A 12534-nucleotide genomic window follows, 5' to 3' on the forward strand; every position below is an offset into this window, starting at 1 on the left:
ATAGGAGTACATATACTTTCTCAAGTTAGACATTTTCCTTAGACAAATACCCAAGAGTGAAATTGCTGGATCATATGATAATTCTGTTAATTTTTTGAGGAATCTCCAAATGTTTTCCATGGTGAATGAACAAATTTACATTCTCACCAGCAGTACACAAGGACCCCCTCTTCTCCACATCCTCACCAACACTTGTTATTTCTTATCTTTTTGATAATAGCCATTCTAACAGGTGTGAGGTGATATATCATTGTGGTCTTAATCTGCCTTTCTCTGATGATTAGTGACATTGAGCATCTTTTCATGTGTCTGTTGGCCCCCTGTATGTCTTCTTTGTAAAAATGTCTTTTTCAGGTCTTCTGTCCATTTTTTTAATCAATTTTTAAAAATCTTTTGAGTTGCATGAGTTGTTTATATAGTTTGGATATTAACCCCTTATCAGTCATATCATTTGCAAATATTTTCTCCCATTCAATAGGTTGTCTTTTCATTTTGTTCATTTTCATTTTAACTCTTCTGAATGCAGCCCCTGTACCAGCCACACTTTTCACAAAAGCCTCCTGTAGGTCAGAAAGAGGGACTGGGCAAGAGAAAGAGCATAGATCAATCAGCAAAAGCCTTCTCACTCCTAACAACTGAGCTTACTTGTATTTTTAACAGATACCTATTTTATACAAAATTGTGGGGGGTGGATAACATGAAATGACCTCTGCCCCCACCCAAGAGCTCTGAACCTAATAGAAAAGTCAACACAAACTCATAAGGAACAGTTGAATAAGAAGAGAAGGCAAAATGTGATAAAAATGCCAAAGTGAGGGAGACAGGGAATGGTAAATATGATGGAAGGAATTCACAGAAGAAAGAGATAGATGTGTTAGATGTGCATAGAGCTGTTTGGGGAAGGCCTTGGGGAAAATGGGATTGGATCTGGTCTTGAGGAATGGGTCACATTTGGACTGGGAAAATGGACATGGAATCCATTCATGATGGAAAGAAAAGAATGGCCAAAGCATGGAATTGCAATTATGAAAAACAGTCCAGGAGACAAACAGCTAATACCATTGGGAAGTTAGGATGTTTAATTGTGCATCCAAAGTACACAAAGCTGCAGAGAGGTCATCATACCTTCAGCAGAGTCTTCCTATGGATGTAAGAGAATTTCATCATTAGACAAATACACATGAGGTGAAAACCAATGAGAGACAACAAAACGTATGGTAATCGTCAAATGGGTCATTTGGACAGTAATTGCCATGATCAGGTCTTTCCTGATTGAGGTGCTCAAGGCTCTTTGATGGAACATCATAAGTAAAATCAAGTGTACTTCGAGAGGACATTTTCTGATTTTTGCTGGTTATTACTTCTTTTTGCTACCACCCAAAGGTGAAAGGGGAAATGAGTATTCTCTTACTGTTTACAGCCTTGCAACCACAGCCCATGCTTCTAACTCTTGCCAGAGTCCTTCCTCAGTAGAGCTATTTGGTTAGTTAGATCACAGACTCTGCTCCAAATTCAAGGATGGGCTTAGAATAATGTCTTGCATTAAGTTCAAGGTTATTTTTACTGGGCTTATTACCAAAGCAGCAAAGTAGTACAAAGGATGAAAACAAGATGTACACAAAGATAAATGTATACAGCTCTCAATTATTACCCTTGACTGCGAATATATGTAGCCAAAGTACAGTTGACCTAGCCATGCACCAGAGTGAGCTGTGCTCCAAGCTGAAGAAAAATAAGGCTGTGAACTCAATGCTTTCTTTAGCCACAGCCATAGCATCACCACCAAAATATGAATGCTAAGTATTTTATTAAGAGAACTGTGTCTTCCAGACCTAGTGACCAGAATCTGGAACCTGATACTCATGCTTAACCAACATTGGAACCATTTTCCCTTATGTGCACCTGCACCTCAAGGTGTAAGAATTTTTATTTATGTTCACTTTGGTCTTTCACTGGAGATGCCCTAACATGGCCTATCATATAAACTACCATCACACTCATTCTACTCTTTAGAATGTAAGAACCCATGCCCGTGTGAAGATTCTCCAGATATAAACCACAGAAGGGGCACAGGGTTGAGAATATTACAGATAGAGAGTTACAACTTAGTCCTACTTGGAAGATGTCCTCCTCCAAAGGGCTTTTCTCAGTTCTGGGTTATTTCTGCTCCGTAATCTCTGTTGGACACTGAGATTGAACACTGTTGAGTTTTACTTTTCCAGACTGTGACAGATTATGTTTTCCAAAGATGCTGCCACGATATTCTCCCACCCACACACTGTTTTTCAAGGTGACCTTGCAATCCCCCCATCAAGAGGAAACCAAGAGACTGCAGTGGAAGCGATGTTTCGTGACTTCTGAGGCAAGATCAGAAAAGGCCGTCAAGTGTCCACGAGGATCTCTTGGAAAGTTCACTTTGGGGGCACTTTCTTTTGATACTCAGAAACCCAAGCTGCATGGAGAGGCCACGTGGTGATGTTTCTGTGGACAGTGCCAGCTGAGCCCAGTATTCAAGCCAGACGCAAGACACGTGAGGGACAATGTCCGCAGATGTTTCAGTCATCCCAGCATTGGGGTCTTTCCAGTTGAGGACCCAGATATGGAGGAGCAGAAATAAGACATCCCCACTGGCCCTGTTCAAAGTTGTGACTCACATCATCTGCTATAATAAAATGTTGCTGTTTTCCACCACTAAGTTTGGGGTGGTTTTTTTACACAACAAGAAAAGCTGAAACATAGGCCCAACCACAAATTTAAGCAAAAATTATGATCCCCTTTGCTGCCTCCTTTTTCACGTCAGTCCAAAGTCTAGTTTATTCTCACTGAATCTTTTCCAACTTGCCTTGAATACCTTAATGAATTTTTTTCTAGCTCCTTCACTTCTCCAAGGGTAGAATTTTGTGTGTTTTTACCCATTGTTAAGTTTCTTGCTCACTGATGAAGAAAACTAAGTTTAAAAAAAATTATTTGGTATAATTCAGTTCACTCTGTTTCTATTAGATTGCTAGGAATGCTCTCTCTGTTTCTAGGGGCAAACTGTAAGAACATATGTGACTTGAAATGTGTTCAACAGAGGGTGACAAACATCTTTAGGGACTTTAAATTTTATTATGGAATGATTGAAAGAGTAAGGGTAGTCCAGACTGGAGTACAAAATTATAAACTATTTGGGAGGTGAGGATGGGGCAGTGGATTTGAAACTCACTATTATTAGATGTGAGCATGTAAAAAGACCAATAAATATTATTTATTGGGCTCTGAGGGCAAAACCCGGACCAGTGGATACAGTGATAGACACATTTTAAGTCTGTGTAAAGACCTTCCTCACACTAGAAATGTCTAATCATAAAACGGACAGTTTAAGAAGCAGTGAATTTCCCATCACTGGAGGCTTTAAAGCAATGACTAGATGTCTACTTGTAAGAATAGTGTAGAGAAGGTTCATGCATTGAAGAGAGGGAGGCAGAGGGTAGGGGCCGCTGGAAGAGATGACCTTTATGCTCCTTCTTAAACCCGAGATTCTATAAATACTTCTTAATTTTAGGTTCAGTGGGGAAATGGCGACATCTACTTATACAACTATTGAGAACAACAGCCATTTCTGGTGGAAGCATGAACCTTTGTGAGGTGGTCAAGCTTTGTGGTGAGTAAACTGGTCAGTTCAGTGGAGAGGACCCACTTCAGGATGAAGACAAGCAGAAGGTAATTGAGACATGAATGAGTGGGAGGATTGCCAAGTGTAGCAAAGTCAGACTTTGATTTCCATTGGAAGGTGAGAAGAGCGTGATCCTTTGGGGTGGTTTGAAATAAGAAAATATGGTTGAATGAGGAGGGACAGGAGAAGGACCTGTGAGTCCACACAGCTGCTCTGCCCAGGAAGGCTAACCAGGTCTTGCTTGGAGTAACTGTATCCTTAAGCTCATTAACAAAACTGAAAGTTAAGAGTGATGCTGGCTCTGATGGAAATAAGAAGATAGTTAAAAACATCCATGAGAGAAACGATTTTTGCACAAGTCAATGAACAGCACCACCCACCCAAGCAGAGTCTAAGAGACTGAGCAAGTTGGTGAATTAGTCCCCAGGGCTGCCATAACAAAGCACAGCAAACTGCGTGGCTTAAAATACCAGGAGTTTATTATCTCACAGTTCTGGAGGCTAGAATCCAGGGGGTGGCCACGCCATGCTCCCTCTAAGGGCTATAGGGAAGAATCCCTCCTTCACCTCTTCTAGCTTCTGGTGGTTGCCGGCAGTCCTTGGCACTCCTTGTCTGGTAATGACATCACTCCATCTTCACACGGTGGTCTTCCCTCAGTGTGTGTCTGCCTCTCACATGGCCTTCTTAAAAGGAGACCGTGAGTCACTGGATTTAAGACCCACCCTAATCCTGTAGTATCTCATCCTAACTAATTACATCTGCAAACAAAAACAAAAATACTGTTTCCAACTAAAGTCATATTCTGAGGTTCCAGGTGAGTATAAATTTGAGGAGAGCACTATTCCACTCAGTACAGTTGGGAACCCCAAGTTTTGGTAAATAGTGCCTGAAACTAGTTGAAAATGGAGACAGAAGGGCACCTGTGCCTACATTTTAGTCTTATTTAATTTTTTTGGCTTAACCTTTTTTCCCTTTTCAGCAAGAGTGATAGCTAACATTTGTTGAATTCTTCCTTTGTGTCCCATATTGCACTAAGTTCTGCACATAGATTTTTTTAATCTTATTTTTTATTGAAGTGTAGTCGATTTACAATGTTAGTTTCAGGTGTACAGTAAAGCGATTCAGTTATATATATATTTACATACATGTGTATATTTTCAGTTTCTTTTCCATTATGGCTCATTACAAGAAATTGAATATGCTTCCCTGTGCTGTACAGTAAAGGTCCTTGTTGTTTATATTTTATGTATAGTAATGTGTATCCATTAATCCCAATCTCCTAATCTATCCCCCTCCCCATTTTCCCCCCAGTAACTGCAGTTTGTTTTTTATGTCCTTGAGTCTATTTCTGCTTTGTAAATAAAATTTGTTTCCTTTTTTCAGATTCCACATATAAGTGACATCATATGATATTTACCTTTCTCTGTCTGATTTATGTCATTTAATGTGATAATCTCTAAGTCCATTCATTTTGCTGCAAATGACATTATTTCACTCTTTTTTATGGCTGAGTAATATTCCACTGTATATATACATCATATCTTCTTTATCCAACATGTCGGTAGACATTTAGGTTGTTTCCATGTCCTGGCTATTGTCAATAATGCTGCTGCAAATACTGGAGTGCTTCACATGCTCTCTTACATGTCACAAGGTGGGTGCAATTATTCATCCCATTCTATTGAAGAGGTAAATGAGGCTTAGAGAGGAGAAATAACCCACTGAGAATCACTCTGTAGTAAAAGCCAGAGCAAGGCTTCCAGTCAAGTTCTGTGCAACCGAAAGACTGATGATAGTGATGTGTAAGTGATTACTGATTAATACATATTTATATTGTTATCTTTCCAAAGTCATGTTTATATTGAAACCATAATTGGGTGGAATATATGCATTAATCTCAAAAATCTCAGTTATCTCTGCTTGGGAAGGAACTTATTCTTTTGAACATTTATTTTCCATCCACCTCATGGCAAGCATCCTGCCTGAGAGGAACCGACCAGACTGTATGGTTAGGAAGGCGTCTCGGATTCGATAGAATGAAAGTATTTTCAGAGCATCTATATTTACATGCAGCACATGTAAGGTACCTTCATGCCCAGTCAAAAGGGAAATTGCAATTCATGAGCAGGTGATTCCTCACATGTGAATATTATTACTATCATTGATTTTTTTAAATCATTATTGTTTAAGACAGTAATTCTCAACCAGGGTGATTTTGCTTCCCAGGGGACACTTGGCAGTGTCTAGGGACATTGGTTGTCACAACTGGGGGGAAATGTACTATAGCATGTAGTGGATAAAAGCCAGAAATGCTACTAACCATCCTGCTCTGCACAGTTCAGTCCCCCACAGCAAAGAATGACCCAGCCCTACACAGCAATACCATGGAGGTTGAGAAACCCTGGTTTAAGTGATAGTGGTGAAAGAGGGTGCCCCTAGGGGTCTCATTCCTGAGTCATAGGATCTCCCTTCATCCCTCCCAGGCTCTGACATTTAATAGAATTTTTCATGAACCCCAAACTAGTGACTTTTCTCTCGGTAGTGATGACAACTGGTAATGATGGTTAATATTTATTAAGCCCTTACTATGTACCAGGCACCATTCTAAGTGCTTTCCATGGATTGACTCTGTCAGTCCTTACTGTGACTCTTTTAGTAAAGTGTCATTATTATTCTATTGTACAAACGAGGAAACTGAGGCACAGAAAGTTTGAGAAACTTGCCCTAGATTACAAAGCCAGTGTCGGGTATAGGCAGGTTGCTGCTGCTGTAACATTCATTCCCCCTTCCCCTCTCCTTCCTCAAGCAGTCAATCAGGCTGATTACCTGGGTGTCCATCTTGCAGAACAATACAATGACTGGGAGTGGGACTCCCACTTAACAGATAGGGAACTAGAGGCATTAACAAGAGAGGGAAACTGGATGCCTTGTCCATGGGCATTAACCAAAGTCTTACTTACAGAATGCTTAGCCTGTCTCCTCTTCCAACTCATATGCCACACATGGATTTTTTTTCCCTCCCAAGAAGTCTTACCTGAGAGTGAGATGTGCCTAACAGAGTTTGAGTAATTCTAGTTGTGCCAAATGAACGCTGTTGGCTAGATAAATGGGTGGATGGATGGGTGGATGGATGGATGGATGGATGGAACCATGAGCAGCTGGTCAGATGGCCAAATACTAAGCTACCAGGAGGGATCAAGGAATGGTAGGTTGAGGGAAAGGAACTTCACTCCTCACACTGCAACTATGATCAAAACCCCACATTCTGAAAGATGACAGCAAAGCTAGGAGCCTACAGAACTGGAAAGACCCATAGACCAGAGAGAAGCAAGGATGGCAGTTTGCCTGAGCCCAGGCTCACAGTACATATGGGCCCTTTTCCCACACAGCCTGGAAGTGAGTCACCTTTTGATGTGTTTGTATTTTGTTTCTCCTTCTAGACCAGGTTCTTTCAGCCTCAGCACTATTGACATTTAGGGCAGGATAATCCTGTGTTTGGGGTCTTCCCCGGGTGTTGCAGCATGTTTAGCACTATCCTTGGCCTCTCCCCCACTAATTCCAGGGGCACCCACCCCAAGCTGTGACAATCAAAAATGTCTCCAGGCATTGTCAATGTCTCCTTGCGGGGCAAAATCACCCCCAGTTGAGAAAAACTGCTGTAGACTGTGAGGTCCTACAGGACAGGGCTTGGGTTTTTTGACTTTACTGGCAATTGTAGAGCTTGGCACAGTGATGAAACCTTCGAAAGTGTCTATGGATTGATAGATGGCGCACCTCCCTTGGCAAGAAAAAAGTCAAGTTTCAGGAGGAAAAACTGCAGGAGAAATAAGAGAGAGAAGGGAGGGATGAAAGGAGAGAGAAAGGAAGGAGGAAGGAGAGAGAAAGGAAGGAGAGAAAAAAGAAGAGGGAGGGTGGGAAGAAGGAAGAAAAGGAGACTGCTGGTGACTCAGCGACAGGTGTGACGTGAACTCAAACTCAGCAAGGAGCCTCGGTGACTTCACCTCTGTTTGAACCAGAAAACTCACAGTTTTTGCATTCCTGTTGTTTACAGGGGACCAGGGTTATCTTCTTGTGTATTTGGATTTATGTATGTGTGTGCATGTGCGTGTGTGCGTGAAAGTATAATTACCCATCACTGATTAATCTTCAGACTGAGTCAAGCATTCATTGCAAATCCTTGAAACAAACAAGTCTATTTATATTTTAATTATTTTTTTGGATTTCAGGTTGATTTGTCTTTCTTCTGCATATTTATGAAGCTGTTGATCCTATGGTAACCTTATCCTTACTTCTTGTGGAGCAGGAGGAAGAGAAAGTGAGAAAGACAAAGAAAGAAGCTGGCTTTACCCCTTCCCTTCCCCAGGATGTCACGGTATTTCCCATAGCCCTAGAGGACAGTGAGGATGACACCAGAATAAAGGTGTTGTTCTTTTTTAATTAAGGTGTAATTAATTAATTGGGGCCCCCTGCCCATGGCTGTCATTCATATTTAAGGTGACCTGAGTTCTTTTGCTGGAGTCTGATTTTGGTCCTGAGTCCTTTTGCTTCCTGTTACCATGATACTCAGTCCTCCTGCATCTTCATTATAGCTACATTTTCCAAATGACCCAAACTTGTTTTTAAAGAGTGCAGATTTTTCTATAAAATGTGACCAATGAATTTCAGTTAATGGAGAAATTGTGGAGTATTTTTTTTCACTTGCTAGTCCACTGCATCTGGACACCAAAAAAATGTGAATGTGAGGTCATGAGTAAACTTTTCAGATTGGCAAGTGGATGCCCAGCCCCCTAAAGCAACGATGGTCCACCAACAATGTCAAAATGGCAGCACGTTTAGACCGCTGGATCCCTTACCTTGGGGTGCACTAGGCAGACTTAGCTAATGCTTTGGCTTCCGTAGTAGCTTATTTGTCAACAAATATCTGCTCCCTCCAACAGACCCCCATGGAGGAGTGTGCTCCCCCACCCCAGAGATGTGGGGCTTGGTCTTCGACTTGCCTTGGCCTCATGGTAAGAAGGGTATACTTTCCTGTTTCTTCTTGTGGCCAGTGGGGTATTAAACAGACATGATGCAAGTGCTCCTGGTTATCACCGTGAAAAAAGCATGCCTTGGGGAGACACTGGTCCACAGAGGACGAGAGACACATCCACCCTGAATCAGACCTGCAAACTGGATCTAAACCCCGATGAACCTACTCTAGATCAACGGAGTCCCACGTGACCGGCAGATGTGTAAGCAAGAAATGAATGCTTGTTGCTTTATGCCCCTGGGTTTTGGGATGAGTGTTACACAGTTTCAACGTTTGATTGCCTGGACAGATTCAGCTTTACCAAAAATGCCTTTAAGACATGTGGTCTCCTGTTAAAGCCAGATCTCAGGAGACCAATGCCTTCACTTCCACGGCACAGAAACACTGCTTACCCAGGCTCATCATACTATTACATAATGTTCATTATAACTGTTACGTAATAATTGTTTGCATAAGAACTACATGGTTTTCAAAGTGCTTTACACACTTTGCTCATCTAATACACCAAGACTATGAAGTTGTATCAGATTCATCTCCATTTTACGGGTGAGAAGACTGGAGCTCAGGGAAGTTAAGTGATTTGACTAAGACGACACAGTCAGTAAATGGAAAATCTTGGATCGCAGTCTTCTTCCAAGTCTCACCCTTGCATCCCACTGGCTTGTTTGTTGTACATATACATGAAATTAGGTGGTGGCAATTGGTTAGGAAACAAGGTGGGTCTCCAGTTCCCAGCTTTGCCCCTGCTGTAGCCACTTTTAGCCCTGTGAGCATGGGGCAGACACACAGCATCTCATTTTCTCAAAGCCTGTTCTCAGACTGAGAAGACAGAAATTGAGATGCTCACCCTCCTTCATCCCTCCCTCCTCCTCCTGCAGCATCAGCTGCCCCCCTAAGAAGTACTTGTCTTGGCTTAAGGGTTTCTGAACATCATGCAGGTGGGAAGTTCTATCCTGGAAAAGTCAGTCCCACTCAGCACATCTTAAAATCTAATCAAGTAGGATGCCTGCTCTCAAGAGGTGATAGTAGAGATTAGCAAATTTTTTTCTGTAAGGGACACACAGTCAGTTTTTCGGATTCGGGGGCCAAACAATCTCTGTTGCAGTACTCAGATCTGCAGGTGTAGTATGAAAGCAGCTATACACAATATGGAAATATACAACACCCCCCTCCAAAAAAAAACTTTATTTACAAAAACATGTGGTAGGCAGGACTAAGCTCAGTAGCCGTAGTTTGCCTAGCTCTGGTTTATAGATTAGTGGAGAAGAAACCTGAACACAAGTTACTGCATCCACCCTCCGCGTCTTTGAAGTTAAAGCTTATAGGAAGACACAGTGCTTTTCCTCCTCTTCTTTTTTCTCTCTCTTCCTCTTTTCTTTCATTTTTATTTGTCATCCTTTCTTTCTTCTTCCATTTGTTCCTTTTTTTCCTTCTTTTGTCTCTCTTCTGTCTCTTTCTTGTCTATTTCTCTATCTCTTTTCTTCTTGTTTTTTATTCTACTCTTTCCTCCTTTCTCCCTTCCTTCTTTTCTTCCGTCCTATCAGCAAATATTTATTGAGCTACTTTGTATCAGGCACAGGGCGTCCAGGTCAGGAGTTGCAGCCTGAGCTCTGCTGGCTCCTCTCACCTCTGCAAGCTCTGGGCACTTGGTTCCTCACAGTGCCCTGGGGAGCCAGGAGGGAGGGGGTGCAGAGGGGAGAAGGAGGAGGACCCAGCAGGGAAAGGAGGATGGCTCCAGGGTTCTCACCCTGGGCATGAGGCAGAAAGGTGCAGGGCCTCTACTCCGGGGTCTCCGTCTTAGCACCCCTTTCATGTGGAGCAGGACTCCTTAATTTGTAAACATTAATACCCATTATTGTTATTAAAAAGGAAAGAAAGTGAGTAGCCCTGTAACTAATTACGTTAAGTGTTCTCAACAAGGCACAGTTCAACTCCTTTATAAAACCTCCTGCTGTGAAGACCAGATTGTCATTATGATCAGATCCTTCCTTAGACCTATTAATTTTACCCAGAATAACAGCAGAACAGATGCAAGAAGAAGGCTAGTCTGATTAACATAATTCTTTTCAAAGACCATTTCCTCCCTAAGGGCCACCGTACTGAGTCTTCTATCTTGTCTCAGATCTAATTACATTCAGGAGAATTCAGACACTGACAGGCGATCTCAGCAGATGTCACTTCTCAGATTTGAAGCACACTTCAGGATATGAAACCTTATCAGAAAATCAATTGAAATTAACAATTCCCTCTCTGTTTCTCGCCATCTCTTCCCTCTGCCAACGCTCCCTCTCCCTGTGTCTCTTCCTCCCTCTTTTCCTTTTCTTTGGCCAGATTAAAGTTGTTTCCAAAACTAACCTTTCTCTGGAGAAGAGACAGCATTTCCGGGAATTCAATAAACCTGAAACTCAAGCCTACGCTTACTTTTTGAAGTGTTTCTCTGCTTCTCCCTGTCTCAGTGTAATTGTGTGTGTGTGTGTGTGTGTGTGTGTGTATTATGAGCAGCAGTTCTTGAGGGTCTTTATAAGATATAAAAATAAGGTAAAAACAGGAGAAACAGAGGGGGTTTTCTGCAGCATGTTGAAAAGATACACACACCACAAGCTACCTCTTAAGTATCTGATCTCTCATTGAAACCAGACCCGATTTGGATCCCAGTGTCTGATCTTTGATGGGCAAGAACCGTGGGTTTACAATGGAGTCTCTTGCTGCTTTTAATGAAGTATTTGACTTTTCGCCTGCTGCTTTCAATTGAGCTCTGGGAGCTTTGGGCAGGGGCTCTTGAGAGACCAGCAAATGAGTGGGGGCTGGGGTTTTGGTTCCTGGTGCCTTGGTCAAGGTATGGCAGACCTGGAGTTCCCGCAGCCCCAGAATCTCCTCTCTTTACTCGGCCTCACCCTTAGCTATAGTGCCTTTCGTTCTGGGATCTCAGAATGGGGAATATGAGACCTGGAAAACCAATTATCTGAAGACCAACTATGCTTTTTTTTTTTTTTTTTTCTGCCACTGCCATGCTTAAGCTTCATTGCAGTCTGCATGGCTCTGCCCCTCTGAAGTTGCCTGGGTATGGGAAAAATCATGCCCCGGCCGGGAGTATTTGAGGACGTGGCGGGAAGCAGAATCCAGGGACAAGCCATCTATTCTAGGTATCCTGGGAGCACAATGAAGAAGGAGTAGAAAGTGGGAACATGCGATCCTGAATTATGCATTTGCTTTTTGCAGTTTTGCAGAGGCTGTTTGGTGCCTTGTTGGCATGGGGCACAAACCCGCCGCAGCTCCCCAAAGTCCCACTGTAGCAGCTGCTGTGGCCTGGCTGGGCCTGGCTCTGCAAACTGGTGGTGACATTTCTCAGGGTGACCAGCTAGGCGTTCTCCCCAGATAGCCCACGGTCTTGGCACTGGCCCTCTGGGAAGCTGCCAAAACAAGAACACTGGAGCAGGATGGGCATGAAGCAGCTCTTTGAAGGGACACGAAAAATCTCCTAATCTTTACACGGGTGGCTTTCAAAAGCACTAGAGATGGGAGAAAAGGTGGAGAGAATTATGGAAACCAGTGCATCTTTGTCATTTTCTGATTTGCGTTGTACGTCTTGCTTACTGTTCTATAGAGAGTCTGGGAGAATTTGACTTTAAAATACCTGCTTATGCTCTGTGGCCTTTCTATGATCCAGCCCTGAGAATGACACCAGCATGAACATAACTGATGGGTGAAGAGTCTATTGTCTCCTAAGAGATTGCTCCATCTCAGGCTTTACACTCTGGGGGCTCCTAAGATGGTTTAGACTTATGCAGCCATTGAGACAATAAAACAAGAGGAAACAAACCCCTGTTCTCTTGCAGCATTCACCGAGTAT

Source organism: Vicugna pacos, chromosome 33 (assembly GCF_048564905.1).
Source record: "Vicugna pacos chromosome 33, VicPac4, whole genome shotgun sequence".
NCBI classification, from domain to species: domain Eukaryota; kingdom Metazoa; phylum Chordata; class Mammalia; order Artiodactyla; family Camelidae; genus Vicugna; species Vicugna pacos.